This window comes from Amblyomma americanum, chromosome 10 (genome assembly GCF_052857255.1).
Source record: "Amblyomma americanum isolate KBUSLIRL-KWMA chromosome 10, ASM5285725v1, whole genome shotgun sequence".
Taxonomy (NCBI): domain Eukaryota; kingdom Metazoa; phylum Arthropoda; class Arachnida; order Ixodida; family Ixodidae; genus Amblyomma; species Amblyomma americanum.
The window spans coordinates 12,218,471-12,243,507 of record NC_135506.1 but is presented as its reverse complement, the minus strand read 5'-3'; the positions used below and the strand labels follow the sequence as shown (position 1 = coordinate 12,243,507).

The following is a 25,037-nucleotide window of genomic DNA, read 5'->3' as shown; positions in this document are numbered from 1 at the left end:
GTCCTTAATGTTTAGCAGCGAAAATAAATGTGTTCGCCCAACGAACAGCAAGACTGGGTGAGAACCGAGCAACTCGAGATGCGGGGACTCTAAGAGCGAGAGCCCGGCTAGCGGCCCATCTCTGGCGTTCGCGCTTTAACTGAGGCGACGCATAACTGTATGGAAACACAAAAGAAACGCAAAAGCAACGCAAAAGAAAAGTCGATGTCCGTCTCCCCGCAGTACTTCTTGGCGGGATTTTCCTCATTTTGTTTGTCCGATGTCGTTCGAATGCGACAATTGAGAAACCATTTCGAGGATCCCCCCCCCACCCCCGCTCTTCAGTCATCGCCGCAAGGGAGCGCAGCGCTCGCTTTCCGAGACGCTGGAAATGTTGTCCCTAATGGTCCTCGAAGCTCGCAAAATTATCGCTTCTTCCACGGGCTGAAATCGTCCTTCCCCCTTTTCCTCTTTCCCCCTCCTTCCTTTTTGCTGTCACTTCTTTCCCGCGCTGAGGATCCTCACAATATGCGTGCAGTGCTGCGGGAGCTGGAGCTGCCTGGCGTCAGCCAATCAGAGGGTCCAGTGCGGCAGTGCGCCAGCCAATCAGGATAGCGGGTGCTATGGGATTTGAGGCGCCGACCAATCACAAAGCGTTCTCAGCCAAGCAGCCCACGGGAGCAGTCCGTTCGATGGTTGGCTTACTCCATATATACGAGCTCTGCAGCACTGCATGGTTTTCAGTGGAAAGGAGTACAGACGCAAGTCCAAAATTTCTCTTTTTTATATATGTGTGCATGTACGTGTTACTTCGTGGCTTTCACAGCATCTCTTATTTCGGAGTTTCTCTTTTCTGGAAACCACCGGAACTTCGACGTTAGCACTGAGATAAGAGTTTTAATTTCGCAGAAGAGAGAGATTAGCCCTACAGAACTTGGGACGACACCGGTGTAATTACCCATGAAGGAATCGGTACTGAGCAGCGTTTATCGCGCTGGAACTGCTGCTTGTCGCTCACCGACGAACGTTCTGCTCACGAATTTCTGGATGAAAATTTTTGAAGTTGTTTATTAAATCCGTGTCGACAGAATGAGAAAGTCTGGCCCTTGTGCTGTCTTGCAGTAATAAAAATGAAAATTCAATAGTAGTAGTAAACCTCACGGGCAAATTTATAAAAGCCAAAGGTTAGGCTCTTAAATAGTGAGCGCTGATTTCTCTGCACATAGAGTCTGCTTATTTTTCCGAACTTATTCAATTGCAAAGGCGCGAGGAGACCCAGTTGACACTTGTGTTTAAAACTTGCTACGGCGAGACAAGTAAAATTTCATTTCTGTACCGCTGAGATGATAATTGCCAGGATACGTTGACAAGGAGGCTGGGACATTCCTCAAACGAACTCGAGGTCGGGGGTTCGATATCTGGCTGTGTCAGCTGCATTTCACATTAGCGCAAAATGAAATCAGCAATGGGCATTCGGTGCGGGGGAAAGTCAAAGAAGCCGTTGCGATTGAAATTAACCTTAATTCTACACAAGGTTAATTTTTGCCCAATAAAAAAAGAGGTAGCGTGGTCAGAAGCGAAGAGAGAGAGACTGAGATCGGCTTGTCGTACGAGATCTTAAACTTTGATTCGACGCTTGCGCACTCGGAGATTTCCTTCTCGACGCTCCTTCTTGTAGGCAGGCCCGTCAATTCGGCGAAGGGCCAAATACTCTGCGGTTACAATTGTATTTTAAAATACCTAAAACCTTGCGGACAGACTAGAGTTCCGTGAGACGCCGTGTGTATAGCTTGCTTGGTTGCTTTGCGTGTGTCTGCGTGCAAGTATAAAATGGCGACGCCCGGAACTATCGGATCACCTCTGGCGCCGTCCTCTGCTGTGAGTGTGTGTGTGCTTGTCGCGGAATGCTTGCGGGGCATTGCGCGGTGCGCGGGTCCTTTCGGTGTACGCTAATGCAGCGAAACCTCGCCGTACAAATCAAATAAAATCACAGACTTCTTCGTTAAAGCCGTCATTTCCATATAAACGCAATAACGTTCTTGGTCGCGCAAGACTTGAGAAACTGAATATTTGGCCTTCAGGAAATGTCTGCATAGTGTCAGTGCCATCATTAGTGCCCATTAGAACGCTATTTAATTGCAGTTGATTCTCCTTTCTTTTTGTAAACAACTGTATGTTAGCATTTATTTTCGATAGTTTTTTTTTTTTTGCAGTAAGGTTTCGCTGCATCAGGAACTGGCACACCACTATAGACTAAAATAATGGCAAATGCTCAGTATTAAGCTCCGTCCCAGCTTCCAGCACGGAGAGCTGAGCAAAGCTTGCAAAAATTTCAATAGGCAGCCCACACAAGGTCTGAAGACTGTGTATTGAATGTGAGAATAAGCGGAGGTTTTCATGAGCAACAATAAAAAAAAACTTAGTAAAGTTACTTTTCACTAAAGTGTAGCATATAGCGCAACTTGCGAGTGTCTGCCTCGAGTGTAACTATTATTGTCCTCAGAAAAACAATGATCGAGAAACAGTCACGAGCATAAGTAGATATCAAAACGACTTGCGCAACATTTCCTGGGCATCGAAGTGAGTCCCAGGGAATCGACTGAATAGTTAAGCTCATTGAAGGCAACTGTGCGTTGGCCACATAGTAGGGGTCGTAGTAACGCGAGGATTAATTAGCAACTTTAAATTGGGCTGCTAGCGGTCGGCGAATGGAATTAACAGCATCCCTGTATTGTGTATTTCCTTTTTCTAAGCGTGCTTCTTTAAAATTACGCCAAGAACGTGTTACCGTGCGAAAAATTTCCAAATATCCGCATATCATCAGCATTCTGCAGTTGTGTATTCAATTGAAAAACGCTTTTCCGTAATTTCAATGCATTTGGTTTCTTTTTTTCGATCATCGAGGGGCTCAAACCTGTGTATTAGAAAAAGAAAACATTTTAACATTTAAGAATTTCCATGGAGCCGAAATACGTTTGATGGCTTGGTTAAATTTTTTTATATTCGCGTCACGCGGTAACTAAGCAATAGTGACTCTTTCCAGATCAATAATACTAGTTATTAATATGTGATGCTCAGAACAGGAAGCCTCTAGAAGCCTCAAGATTAGATGTTTCTTCAGTTTCCTTTACGCGTACCGTGAGTGAGTCACATCACGACGATTACAAAACATAGGACAGGCAATAGGAATTTGCGCAGTGTTCCGAGTACGGGACGAGACGCGAGTCATACAGCGCTGAATGATATTCGAGTAATTGATAACAGCGAATATCGATTTCCACAGACTGCGCATATCTCTCAGCGATCCTGCTCAAGACATTTCATATTTTTTACTGCATTATTGCAAATTTATAACTGCTGTATTGACTTTCGCTCGACCTGCCATTAAATCAGAGAAGGGAATTATTTTTTAACTATCGGAATGTTAGTCGCACCTTCTATTGGCATTGATGGTATGGCTTAACATCATTTGCATATCGCCAATACATTAGACACGTATTGTTATTATTTCAGACGACCCTCATTTGAAACAGCTCGTATTGCAACCGCTAAACCTGTAGAAAGTAATACACATAAATGAGGTGCGCATTCTTAGCTACTCATTTCTGCAAGGCGCACATCGGCTGTATGCCTGAGGTGAGTTACGTCGGCTTGCGTCATCATGCGAGGCGAGTTAGCGCTTGCCAACATTATTTTCACTCGGGTTAGTGTCCAAAAAATGAGATACAAAAAAAATTCACCGACAGTGACATGTGACCTTGTGTGTTACCGTAGGACGGACGCAGTGATATCCGACAGTTCAACGGCCTATAATATAGGCACCCCTCCACCCTCGTCACAAGCTCTGATCATGGCCCCTGCATTATTAAAAACCACAAGCACTCCCCACTCCGTGCGTGTCTCCGTGATAACGTTTCTGCAGAGAGCCGGTCGTTAATGAAGACCAAAGGGTCGCTGTATCCCCGTTTGGTAATTTGCCGTTGACGTAGTCGCTGACGTAGTCGTCGTCTTCGCAGAAGACAATATGTCGTCCTCACGCGGACCATGCCGGCGTGGGCGCCACGCGGTTGGCTGGCACCAGGCGGACCGGTGACGTCACTTGGCAGCGGCCTCTCCGGTTGGAAGCCTGGAGGCCGGGCGCTGCCGGTGAGCCAATCAGGGCGCCCGTTCCAATTGCCTTGCCCTGCGAGATCAAGAGCATCACGTCACCATTAATGACTAGCCAGTAAGCCAGTAACTAGCGAGTAATTTTGGCATTGCCCCTTTTATTCAGATTCATGATTTGGCTATCAGGCACAATGCGCAGCGCAAAAGATGTTCATGGGTTTAGAATTCACACAGGCTGCACACAATTCACAGCTGGGAATGGTACGGGTTGAATACCCAGCGACTGTGAGCTCCCGGCTTGTTCCACAAAAGCAATTTGCCGTTATTTGGTGGCGCCAAATAACCAACACGTCTTTGTAAAAACAGTTCGTATATGTTACAGGCTCATTTTTGAAAAAAATACTCTTCAGTATAATTACAAGGCTCATTTTTAAAAATACTCTTCAGTGTAATTATCGCTGAGAATTCGGATTGGACTCGCAAATCAATCCATACAACTTGGTACACATAGTACGGGTCGATAATTGGCCGGTGCCTTAGATACGACATAATTGACTATTGAGACTATCCACACGCCAAGGCCGGTCAAGAACGAATCGATCTGACGTACCCACGAGAACACTGAACTTTGTGAATCAGTTGAGGTGCTTAGTGATCGATGCTTTTAGAACTCAGGACTGGTTTCTGATCAGCAACTTTAAAGTCTTCTGATTCGTTGCTGCATTTCAGAAGCAATAGAGAGCCAGCCAGTAAAAGGCTATACATAGAGAGTGCTTTGTGAGCCCAGTCAGTGGTGGACAACGACATCACGTAGGTTCTGATCTACTCGGTTCCACAACGCAAACAATTCTGACCCTCCCAGCACGTTAAACCGAAACCGCGAGGCTGAGAGGCGCAAACAGCCACACAACGAGTGTGACGCATGTTTTCTCTAAATTATTAATTCAAGTTTCACCCTTCAAAGGCAGAAATAGTCTTGAAAACAGCTCGTGTACAAGGCTGTCGCAAAATAATCAGGCTACTGACCTCCTGCCAAGCCATGCATCCCGCAACGGCTCCTTGTTTCAACAGATGTATGAGACCATTCGCCCCGATTTTGCCATGGAAATTCTTTCTTGCGTTTTCACCAACCGACGGAACTTTCTGCACCAAGGTATCGGTCGTAAGTGAAGTTCACAGCATAACGGATAGCAATTTAATAATGGACTCGGCCCTTGAATTCAATAGTTGCTACCCATCTTTTCCCCAGCGAATATTCACTTTCGGGCCACTGCACTAAGGCTCGGGCTGGCACTTACATAATAAAGGCAGCGTCTGCGGCTTTCATCAGTTTGTTCGCAGCGTGTAAGCTATGCGAGTGTGATAACCCTACGGCACTTCAAGCCGCCCCCGCTTCATTCTTTACGATCCAGAAGCGGTGCCCAGAGCGGCCATAATAACGCAAGTCTGAGCTCGGCAGTCTGAAGCCTTTCAGAGCACAAGCGTACACGAGTTACACCACAGAGAAAGCATGACTTGTTCAAGAAGATGCGTTTCAAGCATTATTCAGTGAGGTCTCGGCTTCATATATTGTGTTAGACGTAAGCTTGTACACTGCAGTTTTCTCTCTTAGTGGCATAAAACTACACATCCCTAATGGCACAAAACTACACACAACAAAAGCGACTTGTGAAGGTGATTGCCCGACACACCCGATGAGTTCGAACAGGGCGGTATAAAACCATTCTTTTATTTTATAAAACAAGTTGGGAAAGACACAGGCTGCGAGGCGAATAAGCACTTGAAACCTCTACTGGCTGAGCTCATAAGCAGACTTGGGTGCCTCAGTTTTATTGCCCGACATTGCAGTCACAATTTAAGCCCTCCTCGATGCGCAGTCTATGCAACCTACTGGTTGAGCCTTCTGTCGCGCAAGGAATCCTGCAGTATCATAGACTGTGGAGTAGGTTATTGTTAAACAATATTTACTTACTTTCATCTACCTAAGAAAAGCCATACAGCTCCAATGAAAGCAATGAAAAGTTGCCGCTTCCAATTGTTGATGAATGTGACATAGTTTGGCAGAAAACACGCACCAGACAAAAGAAACAGACAGGACGAAACACGGGCGCTTTCGTGTTTTGTCCTGTGTTCGTCCTGTTTGTTCGCACGTATTTTGTCCTGTGTGTTCCTTTCTTTTGTCTGGTGTGTGTTTTGCGCTAAATGAGACGAATATAATGGCTCAAAACCAAGTAGCCCATCAGTCAACTCTTCTGAACCTGAGCTCGCCTTGCCATCTGCTCGTCGTTTTTAGATTGGTGAAAGAGCTAGTGCTCCGGACAAGCCTGGTCCCAGGTTCGATCCTCGCATCAGATCTAATTTTTCTTCAGCGGCAAAGTTTCTTGAAAACTGTCCAAACTTTCTTGTGTAGCCATTCGGGTGCACGCGGGTTAATGCTAGTGACAAGTCACTCGCTAATCGAACACTATGCTCCACATTTATTAGTCGTTTGCAGAAGCCAAACGATACTTTGTCCCTCTGAGCCGCACGTGTACGACCATCCTTTGAGACATTAGTGTTCAAACTCGGACTCACACCTCCCGTTGTCACGGACACCAGCGAGGCAGCCTAAACAACCATCATTGCTGCAGCAGTGTGTACACGATAATGCGAGAAGTGATTAACGGATAATTACGAGGGCGACGACGAGCCTTCCTCTCGGTGCTGTTACGAGTGTTTTAACAACGCTGAAAGCGCGAAGCGTTGTAAACTTCACGAAGAAGGAGACGCGACTATATCTAAGCACAGTAGCTGAAGCACGTAGACCCTGTCGCTGCTGTAGAAAAGTTCGAGCTCAACCTTCACACCCGGGACACGGCTTGTGAGACAATTGGTGTAATGCTGACTGTATGGGGGGGTGTCAACATAGCTTTTGAAGCTCTTTATGCCAGCGTGTTCTGTCGAGATAACTTAACGACTGTATTGGGGTGGGGGGGGGGGGGGGGGGGGCAACATAGCTTGAGAAGCTCTTTATAAAAGCGTGTTCTGTCGAGATAACTTAATGTCCGGAATATTTGTAGAGTTGTGTTTCTGGCGAAAGACACGTTTGCTTGCTTCACCCGTTTAAAGTAGTATCTTGGATTAGGGTAGTGCAGGGGAATCAGAGAGGAGGAAATTCTAGCAGAGTACTGCTAAGAGCCAGGTAGTTAAGTGAGGTTAAGAAGTTTGTGGAGATAAGGTTGCCACAGCTGATGGACGATTGATTGAAGGGATATGGGAGCGGCCCTTGTTTGCAATGGGCGTAGACGAGCTGATGGCGACAACGGTGCGGATGATGATCGTGATTATGAAAATGAATTATATAAAATTACCGAGTGCCTTAGAGTCGTTCTTCTACAATGCTGTCTGAGAAGTGCGTTTGGAGTAAGCACAACATGCGCCGCCGCGATGGCTCAGCGGTTATGGCGCTCGGCTGGTGACCCGAAAGACGCGGGTTCGATCCCGGCCGCGGGGGTCGAATCTCGATGGAGGCGATATTCTAGATACCCGTGTACTGTGCAATGTAAGTGCACGTTAAAGAATGAAATTGCCGTAGCCGTTCACTACGGCGTTCCCCATAGCCTGAGTCGCTTTCGGAGGTTAAACCCCCATAAACCATAAGAAGAACATGAGTACCCTGAACCTTGTGGGGGAGGAATACCGCTTTCGCGATTATTAACGGCCCTCTTGTAAACCTGTTCGGGACTGTTTATAAGAATAAGGATAACGGTGTCGTGCCTTTTACAGGGCTAGTAACAAAAGACGAACACTCTGTAATCACGGAATTGTCTGTGATCACGGAGCTGCCTTGACACGCCTGGTTTCAGGTTGACCCGCACTGCTTGCGATGCAGCACCAGTCAAACCTTCTCTAGTACCGTACAGCAAAGTAGCAGTCACAGCTGAGATTAGCTGAATTAGAGGATAAATTCGTAAGGGCGGTCGCACGTGAGAATAATTCATAATTGGGCGGTCGCTGCAAGTGGCCGTGCAATGGCTGATGCGCTCGCACTTCGCAAAGCGTAAACTCAGCCACTCATTAGCTGGCGAAGCCTTTCAGAACGCTGCACGCTTTTACTAAGACAAGACGGCTCCGCAGCTCGACCCGGGCCCTCCACATTTGATGAGATGTCCCTGCCCACCGATGCATATTGCACGCGCTGTTTGCTTTGACGAGAGCCTCGGGCTGATTGCCCGAGCCGAATGAGCGGCGTGTCAGATACGGCGACCAGTGCCACCTGCCGGTGATCTCGGGCAGTCCGATAGCAATGTTGCCTGCATATAGCACCGACACCGGGGATCGAATGCAGCTTATGAGGCGTGAGTGAGAACGCGGCGCTTGGACGACATCGATTTGTCAAAGCCTGCCAGCTGTATGCGCAAGGGAAAGGAAAATCTGCAGCGTCCACTGAAAGTCTCTGGCGCAATCTGCTGACAGATTAAGGGGGCGAAGAAGAGCGAATAGAAACAGGGTGTGTATAGAATGCGTAGAGGTGTGGACGCCATTTGGAGTCGGATTGGTCTAACCAACCAGGCAAGCTGCGGACGACACACGGCTAAACGAAGCGTTGTGCTGGGAGGTTTGGCTCAATAATAATAATAATAATAATAATAATAATAATAATAATAATAATAATAATAATAATAATAATAATAATAATAATAATAATAATAATAATAATAATAATAATAGGTTTTGGGGGAAGGAAATGGCGCAGTATGTCTCATATATCGTTGGACACCTCAACCGCGCCGTAGGGGAGGAGATAAAGGAAGGACTGAAAGAAGAAGGGAAGAGAGAGGTGCCGTAGTGGAGGGCTCCGGAATAATTTCCATAAAAACGCAGCCGCCGCGGTCGGGTTCGAACCCGGGAACTCCGGATCACTAGCCAAGTGCTCTAACCACTGAGCCACCGCGGCGGGTTTGGCTCAACTGAGCAGTATTCAGCTCCACGAATTTGTTAGCACATGATGTCCCTGCGAGCTGCTCAAGACGCGCCTGGAACACCAACTGCGTGCACCACACCGCGTGTTTCACGTGAAGTGTTCTGCAGTTTTCTAAGATAGGATTTTTGATTTATTAGAGCGCTTGGTTCGGCATAGCGTTGCCAGTGGTGCAACGCATCAGAATGCAGCTTAGACGTGCTAACTAATAGGCTGTTCAACTAATATTGAATAATTCACTTTGTAACTAATAGTGTTACTCTCCTTATTTACTGAGAGGCGTGTATCCCACATCAAGTAAAATCCATAGCAGTTTTTAGTATTTAAACGAACGCAGTTACCCTAGACGCTGTGGCTTAAGAAATTTTGCCTTCATCGCGCCAAATGCATGCGCTTTCGAAGAGCTTGCAGGCAAAGCTTTTTCTCTCTGGTGCAGGCAACTCGTCGAAGTGGCCGAAATTTGTTGAGCCACAGCGCCGAGGGCAGCACCGTTTTCGGAATTCTAAATACTTATATGTACAGGGCGTTCAAAATTAAGCTTTACTGGTTAAAAGAATTAATAAGCGCAGTGTACAAAAGTCAGTATTGTAAATGGCTTACACGGCAAGGCGGACAGAGAGAGTAAAAAACATTGTCAGCGTAACATGAGTAATTAACCGAAATTCATTATTAATTTGATCATTGCAATTAGCGTGAAATCTTATATTGAAAACTTGGAGGTAGTGACAGTAAAAGACTATTCTATATTCTACAATTTTAATCACGTGCCTGTGTCCTGAGATATGAACGTCTCAGGTTTCAGCACAAACAGTGCAATATAACGCATGCCAGATCGCGGCACCGACATGAAGCCTTCCCCCCGCCCCTCCTCCTCTGTTATGAGACGCAACTGTTGCATATAACGCTTCGCCTGACAAGAATGTGGAGTTTCAGGCGGCGGTTATAAATTCTAGGCCTTGTCTAGCAGTCTGGTATCACAGCGCTTGACCGCATACGAAGTCAAAATCGGCATCATGTCTTATCACTCCCTAGAAGCAGTCGCTTGAAGAAACAGCGCTCGCCCCAATCGTCCGGCACAGTGATCCTTCGGTCTCACTCCCCAAGAATGAAAAGTTACCACCGTCGCCTTCAGCTCCACTTTCCTCTCAGGTGGAACGCTGTAGGCAAAAGCTGTGTCACACCAGGAAGGGGCGTCATGTTGAGTGCCGCGGTCTCGCATGCGTTAACACATTATTACGTGGTTCCGGTTGAAATTTTAGCCTTGCATATCTCAGAACACAAGGGCGTTACTAAAACTGCAGAAAATGAAATAGCCTTTGAGTGCCGCTGCCTCCAAGCTTCAATATAAACATGACCGCTAAATGCAATGTGTGAAAAGTTAAATAATAAATTTTTGTTAATACTGTTTTTTGTTAGCGTCGGCTCGGTCGTATGACCCGTTTACAATAATGACTTTTGTGTACTGTTCTTGGTATTTCGTTATTTTAATCCATAAATCCTAAAATTGTGCACCCTGTATATTACTTACGGTAGACTACACGCCTCTGAGTATATAGGGAGACTAAGAGTAATAGATAGAATGTTCACTATTTGAAATTAGCTAGCCAGCCTACTAGCTAGAACGTCTTAGTTGTATTATGATGCGCTACACCGTGGTTAATGTTATGCCGAGAACAAGCGCTCTTCTACCTAAAAAGTACAATTCTGAAAAATTGTCGAACATCTTAGTGAAACAGCGGTTTGAAAAGTTGCGCTATCTCATGACTGGTTCCCAGATTCCCGATTGGGCAATGCCTAAAGTGTCAAAGCATTTGATGAATACAAACTTAGGGCGCAAAGGGTGACACAGTGCAATGTATGTCTTGTGTGACAACGTGTCAGAAGCTAAAGCGTTCAAAAGTACAGGTACATGTCTCGTTCTCGGCGCTCCGTGCGAAATCAGTACAACGGAAACGCTGATGCCTCGCCATCTGCTCCCGTCGCTAGTACGGGCTCACAAACCACCGGTCACTGATGTCATTCTCCGGCCTTCCCTCTCCGTTTGCTCGCCTCAAACGATTACTCTGAGATCGTTCTTAACACAACTTTCAACTGGTTGAGGTTTCACCTGTATAGCCCCATATGCAGACTATACTCTGTAGGAGGTCCTGCCCCGTGTGCTGTGCGATGTCAGTGCACGCTAAAGAACCCCACGTTGTCGAAATTTCCGGAGCCCTTCACTACGGCGTCCCTCACAGCCTGAGTCGCTTTGGGACGTTAAACCCCAGTAAACCAAACCTGTACGAGGTAGTGTAAAATTTATGTAACAGCCTAGCAAATTTATCGCGCAAAGTCTATAGCCTGCAAAAGAGTCACATATATATTATGGAGGTTCCCCATATGGACTCGCATATACAGACTATACAATGTACGAGGTCCTGTAAAGTTTCTGTATTAGCCTGGGAAATTCATCCCTTGTTGGCTATAGCCTGCAAAAGAGCCACATACAGATCATAGCCTGTAAAATGGCCTACGTACCGATTAGAACTGTAAAAGGGCCATATACAGGCTGTAGCCTGCAAAATGGCTGATCTTTGGGCTATTTGCTAAATATTAATGGTGAAAGAAAGTGCGCGAACGAGACGGGACAACCAAGAGAAGGAAGGAAGACACTACAGGAGCGGACTGTAAAATAAATTAACTGTAGCAAAGCAAATATGGGCTAGTTGGTGAATACTCTTAGTGAATATTAACCATCACAAGGTTGACTGAAGAAATATGGGAGAGCCCTTTGTCCTGCTGTGGGCGTAGTCAAACTGATTATTATTGTGATGATGATATTCACCATGAATATCTACCATGAATATTCTCCGTGACACCAGGCAGTATGGTGTTTCTTTTTTTTTTTTGTCCCATCTACTTTGCACTCTTTATTTTTTTATTTACCACGAATATCGCCTGTAAGCGGGCCGGGGATACTCTGGGCAGTTCTGCCCACAGTTACGCGTCCGTTTTTTTCATCACGGTACCCCAATCGATCCCCATCGAGCACTTGCGCGCCGATGCCGGAAGCGGAGTGCTTTGAAAAGGGCGCGCCTGACGGATCGGCCGCAGCGGCATAAGTGATTGAATCGAAAATTGGGAGAAAAAATGGGGAAAATAAAGGGCAAGCTGACAGCAACGCATTCAAAGCGTCCATTGGTCGGTCTGGGACGGTGCGAGGGAGGAGGCCGAATTACGGAGCGCCCGCCCACTCTGTCACTCTTTCATACGTCGGAGTTCTCGAGCATGTTTTATTCACCATGGAAAGCTTACGCGATAGCCAGGACCCCTAGTTTCACGAGTCCATCCGGGGATGTTTATGGCTTCCCAGAGAAAGTTCAGATCACTGGGTTCAGTCTTTTCAGCGTTGATAAGGTAAAACATCTTGGTTTAGTTGCTCGTGTTTTTTTCCGCGTGAGCTTTTCTGGGTTCTCGAAAACAGGCTGATGCAGTGCGGATTTTCACATTGGAGGAGAGTGATGCGGAGATGAAGGCCCGAGGATTCCGCCAGCTATGGATCCTCTTAAGCGGAGCAAAAGGAGCTCATCAATTCTGAAAGCAGCAGAGGGTTGATGTGTTGATGATCTGGGGAAAGGTTTTGGAGGGAGGTAGCACAGAAGTTTTGAAGGTGATAAGTCGTGTGTGTGTGTGTGTGTGTGTGTGTGTGTGTGTGTGTGTGTGTGTGTGTGTGTGTGTGTGTGTGTGTGTGTGTGTGTTTGTGTGTGTGTGTGTGTGTGTGCGCGCGCGTGCGTGTGTGTGTGTGTGTGTGCGTGTGTGTGTGCGCGCGCGTGTGTGTGTGTGTGTGTGTGTGTGTGTGTGTGTGTGTGTGTGTGTGTGTGTGTGTGTGTGTGTGTGTGCGTGCGTGTGTGTGTGTGTGTGTGTGTGCGTGCGTGCGTGCGTGCGTGCGTGCGTGTGTGTTTATAAGACACTCGGCCTCCTCAGTGGAATCGTATACTTTTGACTCACAATGAAATTGTTTAAAGTTCGCAGGTTGCGAACATAAAAAATGGGTAAAATCTCCGTTTTAGCAGAAACTGATAGAAATAGAACAGTGCTATCAGCCTACACTAGTAATGTAAGAAATGGAACTGTACTGACGTGTTTTTTTTTGCATACGTCTTGGCATACCTGATCAGTTCGTGATGGACTTTGCACGGACCTCTCCAAACACTATTTTTTTAGGGCGGGGCGGCGAATTATCACGAAAGAATAAGCCTCCTACTTGGGCTAGTTTGTTACCTCATGCTCAGGAACAGGCGCTGCAATGTTAACAGGGGAGCGCAGTGACACAAAGGCACAGCATAACTCTTTCAGACAAGCATTATGTTCTACTACTGAGAAAAACCTGAAACTTTGTGTGCGTTTACATGGAATCTGCTTTTTCTCACAAATAACGTGAATGCCTAAAAAACAAGTAATCACGCATGGCGCTCACTCCCATGCTCCCTATTAAAAAAAAACACCTTTATGCCTTTTCATTATTCTCGTTATCATCCGGCGTAGTTTCCGCAACGAAAATTTAGCCACACTATCCTTTACTAAAAGATTACACCACGTGAGAGCAGCCTAGCACTTCCTAGGCACACCGTAGCGATCCTTATTTCTAGGCATAAAATGACCCCTCCTGTCCAGCAGGGATTTCAAGCATATCCTGCATCACTAACCTCGTGAAGACAGCTTTAGACGCTTCGAAGAAAAGTTTGAAAACTTACATCCGCAAATATGACTGCCGTACCGCGAAGAGATTAACTCTGGCTTGTGTCCTTATGTCACAATGTTTCCCCATGACGTATTGTAGCGCCTGTTCCTGAACATCACAACGCGTTCTCATATACCAGCAGCTTCTCTCTCTCCAACTGCCACATTGCGAAAACACTAGTGCAGTTGGTATTTTATGTGCAAAAGCTGTGCCACAGTACTAGCTTCTTGAAGTGCCCATATGCCAGAACACTCAAAACGGTGTGTCAATCTTCCGCTAGCGTGGCCAAAGCTAGCAAACAAGGCGCATAGTCGACCAAACCGCGGTGGTCAAAAAGACAGGGTATTTTTTTGTGTGTGTGTGTTCGGCACTGCATTACTTCAGATGGCGCTGGTTGTATTGCGAGATAACAGCGTTTCGAGAGCGGTGTAATACCTATTGCAAACCTGCGCTCTGCTCCAACGCAATATCCGGTGTGGCAAGCCTGCATGGTTACGCAAGAAGAGGACGCATCGACATTGTGACGCTACTGATATGTCGCTCTCATAAAGATAGATAAAAACGCTCTCACTTTAACGCACACCACAAAACACTCATTTCCTCTCCCTTGCCTCACAATAATGGATTTGATACTAATAATGCCGTCATCGTAATAATTATGGTCATCCGAGTTGACTCAATTGGCAGCTAAAGGCCTTTCGTAGTGATCCAATAGGTAGTGTGGTTTGGTTTATGGGGGTTTAACGTCCCAAAGCGACTCAGGCTATGAGGGACGCCGTAGTGAAGGGCTCCGGAAATTTCGACCACCTGAGGTTCTTTAACGTGCAATGACATCGCACAGCACACGAGCCTCTGGAATTTCGCCTTCATAGAAATTCCGCCGCCGCGGCCGGGATCGAACCCGCGTCTTTCGGGTCAGCAGCCGGTCGCCGTAACTACTGAGCCACCGCGGCGGGTGATTCAAAAGGTAGTGAATATTTTTTCTTTGAAAATGACATGAATAAGGAACTATTATGGAGTTCACAGTGATATTGAATTGATTACAAAAACGAGCGTCTGACTACTATGTAAAAATTGCATAACGCTACAGTCTCTAAAAATTGCTGACAAAATACAGTATGGGCCATGTAATACGTGTGTGTTTAAGTAAAACAAGTAGTTTCCAATCCTTAGATCATTAGCGCGCTGCGCTAGCGCCTATTCGGAAGTCGTATCAGCAAGTAAACGTAGAACTGCAAATAAAATCGCAGTCATGTCGTGCCCGCTCCAAATCTGGATATGCTATTCCTGCAGCCATGTCGGGCAATGCTTCACGGTTCACCAATATGGCGTGAAGCACGCCGTAACCAGAGCATATACGTCCTCTTGGTAGCATGCGCGAAAGACGAATAATGTGCGAATATTCGTTTTTGAGCAAACGAGGGTGAAAACCAATTCATATTTACCGATGGACGAAGGAATAGTATGCCATTCCCTGTCTTTCATTTTCAGCACTTAACGAGATGCACAGAAATTTCAAAAGTTGAGTCGCGGCATTTGATTGAACATCGGCAAGGGGAGTGACAAGAAAAAAGTGGTACACGAGAAGCAGCAGTAGCACCAAGGTAAGTTGAATAAGTCTTTTTTTTTTCCAGAATCCAAGCAATAGCGAAACCCTCGAGCAGCTTCGTTGGAGGTGCAGCGGATTGCACTGAAAAAAGATTATATAGTCTTTTCTGTTCCTTGTGATGAAATTTCGAAATCAAAATATTCAGGCTACTTTTTGATCTCTCTTGTGTCACACAATTCACCATCATAATCATCATACTTTTCGGCTGCCGCTTGTAGATTTTTTCCGCCAAATATTACTACTTCCAGACTCCCTGATGCGCATTCGGAGTCAGAACATTTGCATCAGCCCGCAAACTCAAGCATGTAAAAAAAAAATTAAGGAAGCTAAGTTCTCCGTAGGCACAGCTGGAACTGTAGCGATAAAACGAGTAGCACACACCCTCCACGAATGTCTTCCCCGGTGTCTCCTTCGTTACGCCCGTTATATTATGCTCCGGTCTTCTTTCCATTTCACTTCTGGGAGCCGTCCAGCAGCTTTCAAATGTAGTCCTCCTCCTCCTCTTTCAACCCAGCCATTCGATGCTCACTCTCTCTCGTTTACGGCATTCGTGAAGTAAAGAGCCCCACTCGGAAATGAAAATGTGGAGGTGAAACGAGCGGCATTAGCACGCGAATCGCACCCAGCAGTGTAGTGAAGTATCTGCCATTTTTGCCAGCTCCGGCATGCAGTTGCTCCTAGTCTCAGTACGAACTCGAGCCACGGCCCGCTCGTTTTGGCTCGGCTCTTTCCAACCTCGCATTCTAAGAAATGTTAATAAGATCGTAACATTGCCTCTCACTTCCCAGAAAAAAAGAAAATAAAAGTCATAACTGCAAGATGAGAGTTATACCATGATGCGCAGAGCTAGGACTATAATATTCTCTCTCCGTCTTTGGAAAAAGAGTGCAATGTGGTGGAAGGTGCTTTCTCACCTACCTTACCAGAAAGCCACGTCCACAGATTTTCTCTTGCACCCAGCGAATATACAGCGTAAAAACCACGGAGCGCGCTTGCGAAAGAGAATGCTTCTCAGTACTCCCTATTAAAGAATATGGTATTTGCGCAATTATGCTTGACGTTATGAAGGATGGTCATTTGGACGTGTTGGTTCATAACAGAAGAGGAAATATGCAGCGCAAAAAAACGCACGGACGACAGAATAAAGTCAGCCGCCGCGGTGGCTCAGTAGTTACGGCGCTCGGCTGCTGACCCGAAAGACGCGGGTTCGATCCCGGCCGCGGCGGCGAATTTCTATGAAGGAGAAATTCCAGAGGCCCGTGTGCTGTGCGATGTCAGTGCACGTTAAAAAACCCCAAGTGGTCGAAATTTCCGGAGCCCTTCACTACGGCGTCTCTCATAGCCTGAGTCGCTTTGGGCCGTAAAACCCCCATAAACCATAAACCAAACAGAAGAAAGTCAGCGCTTGTGTTTTTATTTCTTCTGTCGTCCGTGCGTTTTTTTATTTTGTGCTGCACATTTCCAATACCTGACCTTAGTCGCTGAAGGGCTATTGTGCGTACTGTTGCTGGACTCTTGTAGGTCGCTAGTTGGAATCCCACCATTGGCGGCGGCCGCCTTTAGGCATTGACGAAACAGGCGAACGGCCGCGCGTATGCTGAAATTTCGGTGAGCGCTAGGGCCTCCGAACGGTTAGAGATTATACTGAGCCCTACATTTCGAACAGAGTGGTTCAGAGCACGAGTTTAGCTTGACCGAGGAAATGTCTCTGAGTTATTCTTATCTACATTTGTATTCCACAAATTGTTCTAGTGAAATAAGGGTCCGTGATTACTCGTAAGCCGAGTTATGCCATTGTTGACTTTTCAGAGTGATTAACGAATGGGGGCCGAAACAGATAAGAGCGCCAAGTGTAGATAACCTAGATAGGAATCGACCACTACCTGCGGCGTTGTTTTGCAACTACTGAATTTTATATTTCTTCGCTTGTGTCATCAGCTATGGCAGCTTTCGACTTTGACGTCAGGCTTGACCTCCTGCCACCGATGTCGTTTTGCGTTTATGATGTAAGGCTCACCAATAAGAAAAAGAGAAAAAATCAAAGGGACACCAAATTTCATTATGTGTTGGCATTGCGATACGATTCGATGACGCTGATGCCACATGCCACACTTGGAAGGCGGAGGCTCGACACACACGAAGCTAGTTTGATGACGTCACATCCGTCTAACCGGTGGGCATTCTCCGGTCTGGTGACGTCAATGCCGGGATGGTGATGGCACTTCCCTCCAATAAGATTTCAACGCTGTGGTGACGTCAATGATCGTGTTACTGCCCACCAGCCAATGAAATTTCCCAGCTCTGGTGACGTCACTGATGACGTCACTGTCCGGCAGACAATAGGGTTTTTTCTGGACCACGCGGGAAAGAGTCGGGTTTTTGCCCGGTGAGGGTTCTATGATTCGCCTAAATAGAGCATACACGGGAATGAAATGATTACAAAATATGGCCCTGGCATCAATGCAAGAATAATTCTCCCAACCTAATGAATACAGGAGGAGGACACATTTCGTAGGCGTTACGAGCTCTGTGAAAATGTTCCTGGACTACGTCTCTCGGCTGCAGTTATCAGAAACGCTGCATGCATTTAGCCAAAAGCAGTATCCACTACGCAGTAATTGTAGCTAATAAACATAAAAAAACACAAAGAAGTCAACGAGATGATGTCCGCCGACCTCAAATGGATCTCAAAAGCGAAGCTAGCAAGTCTCGTACTGTTTTTATTTTTCGGTAGCCACAACGGCAGTAAAATTAACTACGCCGTTCTGAAAGTCGCGGCTGCTCTTGAGCACGTGCGATTTTATTTCCTAATCGTTTTCTTTGTTTTTGTGTTTGCAAGAGTTGGCGGTGGAGATTGCCAGTTTTCTTAACGGCGCCCTTAAATGGGTCCCTCGCCGGAGAAGCTCGCCTGAACACTTTCACAGGAACGGCGTTGCCTCGCTTGAAAGCGTGACTTTGCATTCTTCCTTTGGTAGCTTTTGTTCTCATTTTATTTTTTACCCATTTCAAAGAGCTTCTCAGTTGAAGTTTGGATACTGCTCACCACAGTAGGTATTAATTTTTGCTGGCTTCATGTCCCAAAATTTGTTTTGTTTTGACTGTAACAATATGTCCCTCGTATGGCAATGCATAACAGACTGTGTCAACATATCCAGTGTCCCGAATGTGTAGTTTCCGAACAAAACGTTTTCACCATGACTGAACAAACTTTGTACTGTTTGACTTGTTTTTAATACGCATGTTTTAGCACCAGCACGGGCACACAGTATCGAAATCTTACCCATATAGCCGTTACATTCTGTCGTATATTAGTAATTGTCGTTTTAAATAAAACGCCTGTACCCTTCTAGAGTAATGGTAAAGTAAAACAGCACAGCTAACTGCGCCCGTTAGCCTACACGTCTGCGAAAATTTGGCATTACTGCAACGTTTTTTTTCACCTAGAAGCGGTGTTTTTCGGCCAACCATGGCCGACAGCAAAGTGACATTCCACTTATGGCGTCCAGCAAGAAAGGCATAGTACTGACACGAAGAGCCTGTGCTTCACAAAAAAGAATGTGATCAGAGCTTAAGGCATCTTTAGTGAATCGCGCTTAGGCAGTCACCTTTTGCAATGAATGACATGGTTTTCGAAGGCCTCTTTTCTTTGAGGCTTTATGTGTTTTTTATTCCGAACCGAGATCTATATTGTTTTCATATTGTTCTTGTCGTGTCCGATTTGCTGCCACGAAATTCATTGGTTTATTGCGTTTGGTATCTTTCATCCAGCAACAAAAATAACTGCTTGCACATCAAGCCTAAGTATTAAAATGCCCCCGAGAAATGCAATGCTGAGAATTGGCGGAAAAAGGTTTTAAGGTTTAAATTTATCAATTCACTAGAGCATGTCCAAGGTTGAACAAAACGTGAAAGCCAGTCAGTAAAATACAGCAGGCTAAAAGAAAACTGTGCAGTCGGGAAAACTTCGTTGCAAGGCGCGGATAATTCTCTCGGACGCAAGCAACCTTGCACGAAGATAAACCGATTACACTAATCTGTATCGTTCATTTCGACGCGCGGAATTTTGATTAGCGCGGCGTCGCTGCCCGATGCGGAGAAAGGGTCGTGTATGAATCCAAGCGTAGGTGCGTCAGGAGCTTCGGAATAAAATTAAGCGAAAACAGCAAGAAAAAAGAAAGAACGATATGCTGACGCAACCAGACGCGTTCTCATACCGAGGCGAGTTATGCAGAAAGAGTTCCTTGTAACGAGATTAATCTTGCGCGTGGATGGGCAGTCTTTCGCAAGCTAGCGCGCGGGGATTAAGGCCTTGTGACAACTGAATTTCTCCGGGCATAAATAGGATCACCCGAGCACGGGTCGGTCTGGGAAGATCCGGACGCTGGCGTAAATGAAGAAATCCCTTTGTGTCCTGTCATCCGGAAAGGCGTAAGGATGCGTGAAGGATCAGGCGCTTTAGTTACACCTGAGTGAATCAGATCTATAGGTGAAGTAGAAAAATATTGATAGATCGGTCGAATCATCGATTTATTGAGAGATTGATAGTTTAATTGATTTATTGATTGACTGTTTGATTGATTGTTTGATTGATTGATTCCTTCATTCATTGCAGTTGAAGTAATGTCTAAGGAAATCGGGATGCTAAAATAATGCAGTAATATTGCGGCATGAAAATTCGTTACTCCTGAATATTCTTCAAGCTAACTGGCTCGCACTTGCATGCGGTCGTTCTTTGATGAAGGCCTTTCATAAAAAGCTACAAAATATCATTGGATAAAGCAACTAAGCGGTTTCAAGAACACATAGGCGAATATACACTCGCAAAGCATATAACCGGAAGCGTAATTCGCGGGTCGTGCGTTCTGTTTCCACCGGCGGCGTATGGTCGTTTTTTCTTCTGTTTTTCTAATCAATTATCTTTAAGCTATAAAGTATTCACTAATGATATCTATTGATCAGTACCACAAATAAAAAAATACTCTATGCTTCTTCGTTTCAGTGGTTGTTGGCTTCTCTGTACTGACTGTACTGTACTGTATTGTACTGTACTGAAAGCGGCCTAGAAGAATATCATATCGATTGCTATAATTCTTTCTGTTCAGCATTTTATTCATACCTCAGGCTTTTCTTACTGACTTTAGTTCCGATTTATTGAGAAAATGTTCGATTTTGGTAGACTTGATTAACTGCACGACATCATGATAAGAATCCTTTCGTAATATCAGTATAATGCAATACAAGTCAGTTTATTGCACAGCTTACTGAACAGCTACAATAAGGCGTTACGCTACAGCTTCAAGCTTATCGGTGCAAAATGTCATGACGTCCACGAAAACTGGCGTCAGATTCAAAAGCGGCCACTAGATAGTCGCTGAAATATTCCTTCGTCTCGATTGGTACGCTCAATTCGACTCTTGCTGGTGTAACCCGAATGTATTTTAGGTTAAAAAAAAGTTATATAGTTTTCGATATTTAAGAAAGACCCCTCTTGCGATATTGTCCTTGGGAGAAACGTTTCGTCCCCGAAGGCTTTATCTAAGACACGCATAAAAAGAAACCTTCTTGCTAGAATGGTTATTTTCCACGCTTTAAACAGCCCATGGTTTCCCCTTCATTTCTCGCGCATACTGAAAAATTGTCGGTCGGCCGTTGCGCAATAGTCTCTTCCATCTCGCTGCGGAGATTGAACCTCTGTGGGCTATTTCTGAAACAGGGGCATTTTTATCTCTCTTTTTCTTTTCATTTAGGCATGCAGCGGGAAACTATTTGCAGTGAAACTCGTCGCGACTTCTTCTGGCTAAAAAAAAAAAAAACAAAGATCGAATCGGGTATGAAGGTGGAATACCAATCAGATGTTAGGCCACAGCGAGAGATGCACCGAACAGCTATACATGCGCTGTGGAGGTTTGTATCGTGTTTGCATAATAATGACTGCTCTTCGAAACGAAACAATTCTGGGTTTTCCCCTTTAGCTGTTGTTCATGATTTTTTTTTGAACTCACGCAACAGGAATTCGCTTATGATATTGTGAACAAATAGTCGTCTATAACCTCCCACAATCTATGGGGCTGAAGATAAGAAGATGAGAAGTATATTGCCTCCACCTCCAATTTTTTTCCTCTATTCAGTGGAGTGGTTTGTAATACAGGGAACAAAGATATTAAGACCTAACTGCAGCAGCAAGGAAATCCATCCCGAGGTTTGTATAGGATTTTTTTTTTGGTTGTGTAAAGGAGCCCGCTGCATCTGAAATGATTGTGCAACTGACAGCGTGACTACGGCTCAAAAGCAAAGCTTTTTCACTAAGCAGAAGGGTGATTCTAATTTGCATATCTGACCTTATTATGTCGTGAGAATTTGAAAGAACATATATAACGTATAGTTAAAACTAGGTTTTAGTGCGCAAAAATAGATTACATTTAACTGTTCAGATGAAGCAAAATTTATCTTTATGAACATTCTGCCTTTGACGGTGTATTTCAGAGGTGATGATAACGCTCTTAAATCAGTTTATCAACTGCCATATTCAATATACAGAGCTAAAACATGACATTTTATCGCTACTGTGTTGTAAAATTCACCCTGGCGAAAGGTCTGTTCAGATATCTATCCTGAATGATAGATTCCCTGCGGCTTTTCTTGTATCCAAAATACTTACCTGTTCCTGCTTGTTCTGAAGGAGAACAAACCCAGAAATTCTGATAAAGCACAATTCTTCAACGGCAAGTTGTTTATGAACGCAATTTTTCGCATATTTTTCGCATTGCACTTTAATAATCTACATATCCGCCGATCCCTCCTCGAGACGCTTGTTTTCTGCTATTCATTGTTAAAAACGCACCCAATAAACGCTAGCAATTAAGAAAATAAAATTGCTGATATTGCGGGAAAAATTTATGTGCATGAAAAATGATGCCGTGTATGCTACCAGCTCACTGTTTTGTGTACTATTATTGACCGTGTTTACTAGTCAGCATAAAAAACCACCATATATGTGGTATGCAGGACACTTAATTCGCACGAAATAAAGTTATCACTGCTAGCTGCAACGCGATATCAGAAAACGTAACGTGTTTGAAGTCTATTCATTGGTTTGTTACACAGGTAAAAAACGCGCAATAAAGCAGAAGCTAAAGACGTAGCCTGACAGGAACTCCTGCCCTATCGAGCAATAACGGTAGACTGGATGCAATTTCAGACAGAACTAACAAGCGTATACAATACATCTTTTACAGAAAGGAATTTAAACGTTGAAACTGAACAGAAAAAAATTGTAAAAACACGAACAAGCATATAAAAAACATCTAATACACATGGCACACGCTCAAACAGAAAGTTAAGCAATTGTATTCTAACAAAGAGGCATAAGGGGAACCTATGAAGTACTTATTATTTCACTCTCCAGTAGGAATATTCTTAGTGACTTCTTTTGAAATACGTGCCCTGAAATGAACCTTGTTTTAAAGATTATTTAAAAGTAGGGGGACTTGGTAGCTTACTTGTTGCGTTTGTACCTATGCGTGGTGTTTTATGTGTTTCTTTGCGTAAGCAGTACCGACTTGGTGTCTTAGGCCCGACATTGATTTGTACACAAATCAGCACTGTGCGCATTTAAATATTAGCTGCAACACAGGCAGCTTTGCGCATTCGATTCGTGATATCTCTACGGCGTCCCTAGCTTCCTCAACACTGCTCGGTACAAGAAGCGAGGCGCAGTACAGTTCTAAGAACGCGAGTCAGCGGTGCGTTGCTCGCATGCTAACCGACAACGACACTGGCTCCCTAACTGCGGAACGGCAGAGGTTTCGAGTTGGGGAGAGATGATACGGAGCGTGTGCAGTGCAATGAGGTGAAGCGGGTCGCGCCCGGAGGCGACGCCCACAGGCTCGCGGGGAGTTTGACCTCGTTCGCGAAAGGGACAATCGGTTCGCCCCAGAGTTGTTCGTGACTCGGAATGATCGAGCGGATGGCACGGAGAGACGACAGGCGTATTCCGCGATATGGGCTGCGCCGGCGGCAGTCGACAGAACGGCTGGAACGGCGATAAAGCGCGAGAACATGCGTGATTTAGGCAGAGAAAGGTAAAGGGAAAGATGGATAGAGAGAGAGAGAAAAGAGTTTGTGACTTGAATGAAGCAGGCTGGAGGTTATAGGCGGAAAAACGGAATGATGAAATGAATGGACGGGGCTGCGGTGGAGTCACTGACCATCGTAGATAAAGATGAATGCGAGCGTTCTGTTGGGATGGTGATGATATTTTCTTGTGGCGCAAGGGAAGCTGCAGCCAAAGAGCCCCAGCCGTTACAAATTTTTATACAGTCTATAGGCTGTCCGTAGACTGATGTCTATAAGGTCTATAGACTCTCTAGAGAAAAACCCCAGAGAACAGTTTGTAAGCAATACAGATCCTATAGACAGTCTATAGACAATCTATAGATTTACGCTCGTACACTTTTAGTAGACTTTTTTCTATAGACAGTCTGTAGACTGTGAATAGACAAAAAGAAATACCTACAGGAAGGCAATAGGGTTTATAAAAAGTCTATAGACTCTCTATAGACCATTTTTATAGGGGAGGAACAATTGTTGGGGTCTCTAAATGTCACCAAAATGTCTAATGTGGTCAAATTATCTACTGAAAATGTCCGAAGTGTACAGGGCCCACAAAATGTTGAGTATGATTTATGCAATGCTTCACAAGGGTATACAGTGCTACGTATATAAAAATAAACTGGAATGTTCGATGGGACTTAGAGCGCTAAGGAGGAAATCCTTATGAAAATTTAGATATAGGGGGATGGGAAGCAGGGGGGGGGGGAGAGAAGGGGGGTTCAGGCTCGTTTCACACACCTTAGATTCGGCAGCTAGTTCATGCTCTAGTCACAAGTCAGGCCCGTCGTGCGCTCAGGCCGGAGGGAATTTTGTGAGGATGACAGGTGTGAGAACATGAAGTTTTTGTTGAACAAAAAAGCGTACACTATGTTGCGAAACATGAGCAAAGAATAAGCGACAGCGTACTGCGTTTAAAACATGGACTGCCCCCTAAATGGCCATGATAAATTGGAATTGGTAGAATTGGAACTGATTCGGCACTAGTCCTAAAATCAGTGCTTCCGCAGGTCGCGGCATGACACACGTGCCACATTTTCGAGGTTCTTTGGTTCTTCGTCCGACCTACAGTTCGTCGCTTTTTTTATTTATAACCTGACCATTGGTTACTTAACATGTTTTGGCAATGCGCTACATGGAAATGCGACGGCTATTTGAAAGGCGCTCTTAAATACCACTGGTCCCACTTACGACTATATCTATAGCTTAGGAAAGAAAATATATAGTCCCACTGAAATTGAAGGAAGATTGATTAGGCTTAGTGACAGGTCTCGACTAAGAACAGCCGGTTCATTTCCGAGGGGGAACAGAGCTCGGTATTATTAAAACGGAGTGCAAGAAGACAGGCAAGAAAAATTAAGGAGTTTGGCGCAGTAGCGCGGAAGGAAGTAAAAGCTAGAGATTGAAAGAACAGATTAAAAAGAACCACTGATTAAAACCTGAGAACGAAGAGAAAGGTCATTCAAACAGCGCGTCTTGGTGAGACTGCCAATGATTACCAGGGTAGGAAATCGAAACTAGCGGTTTAGTCTGGAGTACTTTACCGGGCTGCT

At 45.1% G+C, this 25,037-nt stretch overlaps 1 protein-coding gene across 1 annotated transcript in view; it reads right to left on the bottom strand.

Annotated features, from left to right (window-relative positions):
• Window positions 1-371: 371 nt before the first annotated feature.
• LOC144107176 (uncharacterized) overlaps window positions 372-25,037 on the bottom strand; it is a 212,375-nt gene continuing 187,709 nt past the window's right edge. The window contains exon 2 of the mRNA XM_077640174.1: window positions 372-4,162. The gene's annotated coding sequence lies outside the window, so the exon portion shown is untranslated. The remainder of the gene's footprint in view (window positions 4,163-25,037) is intronic.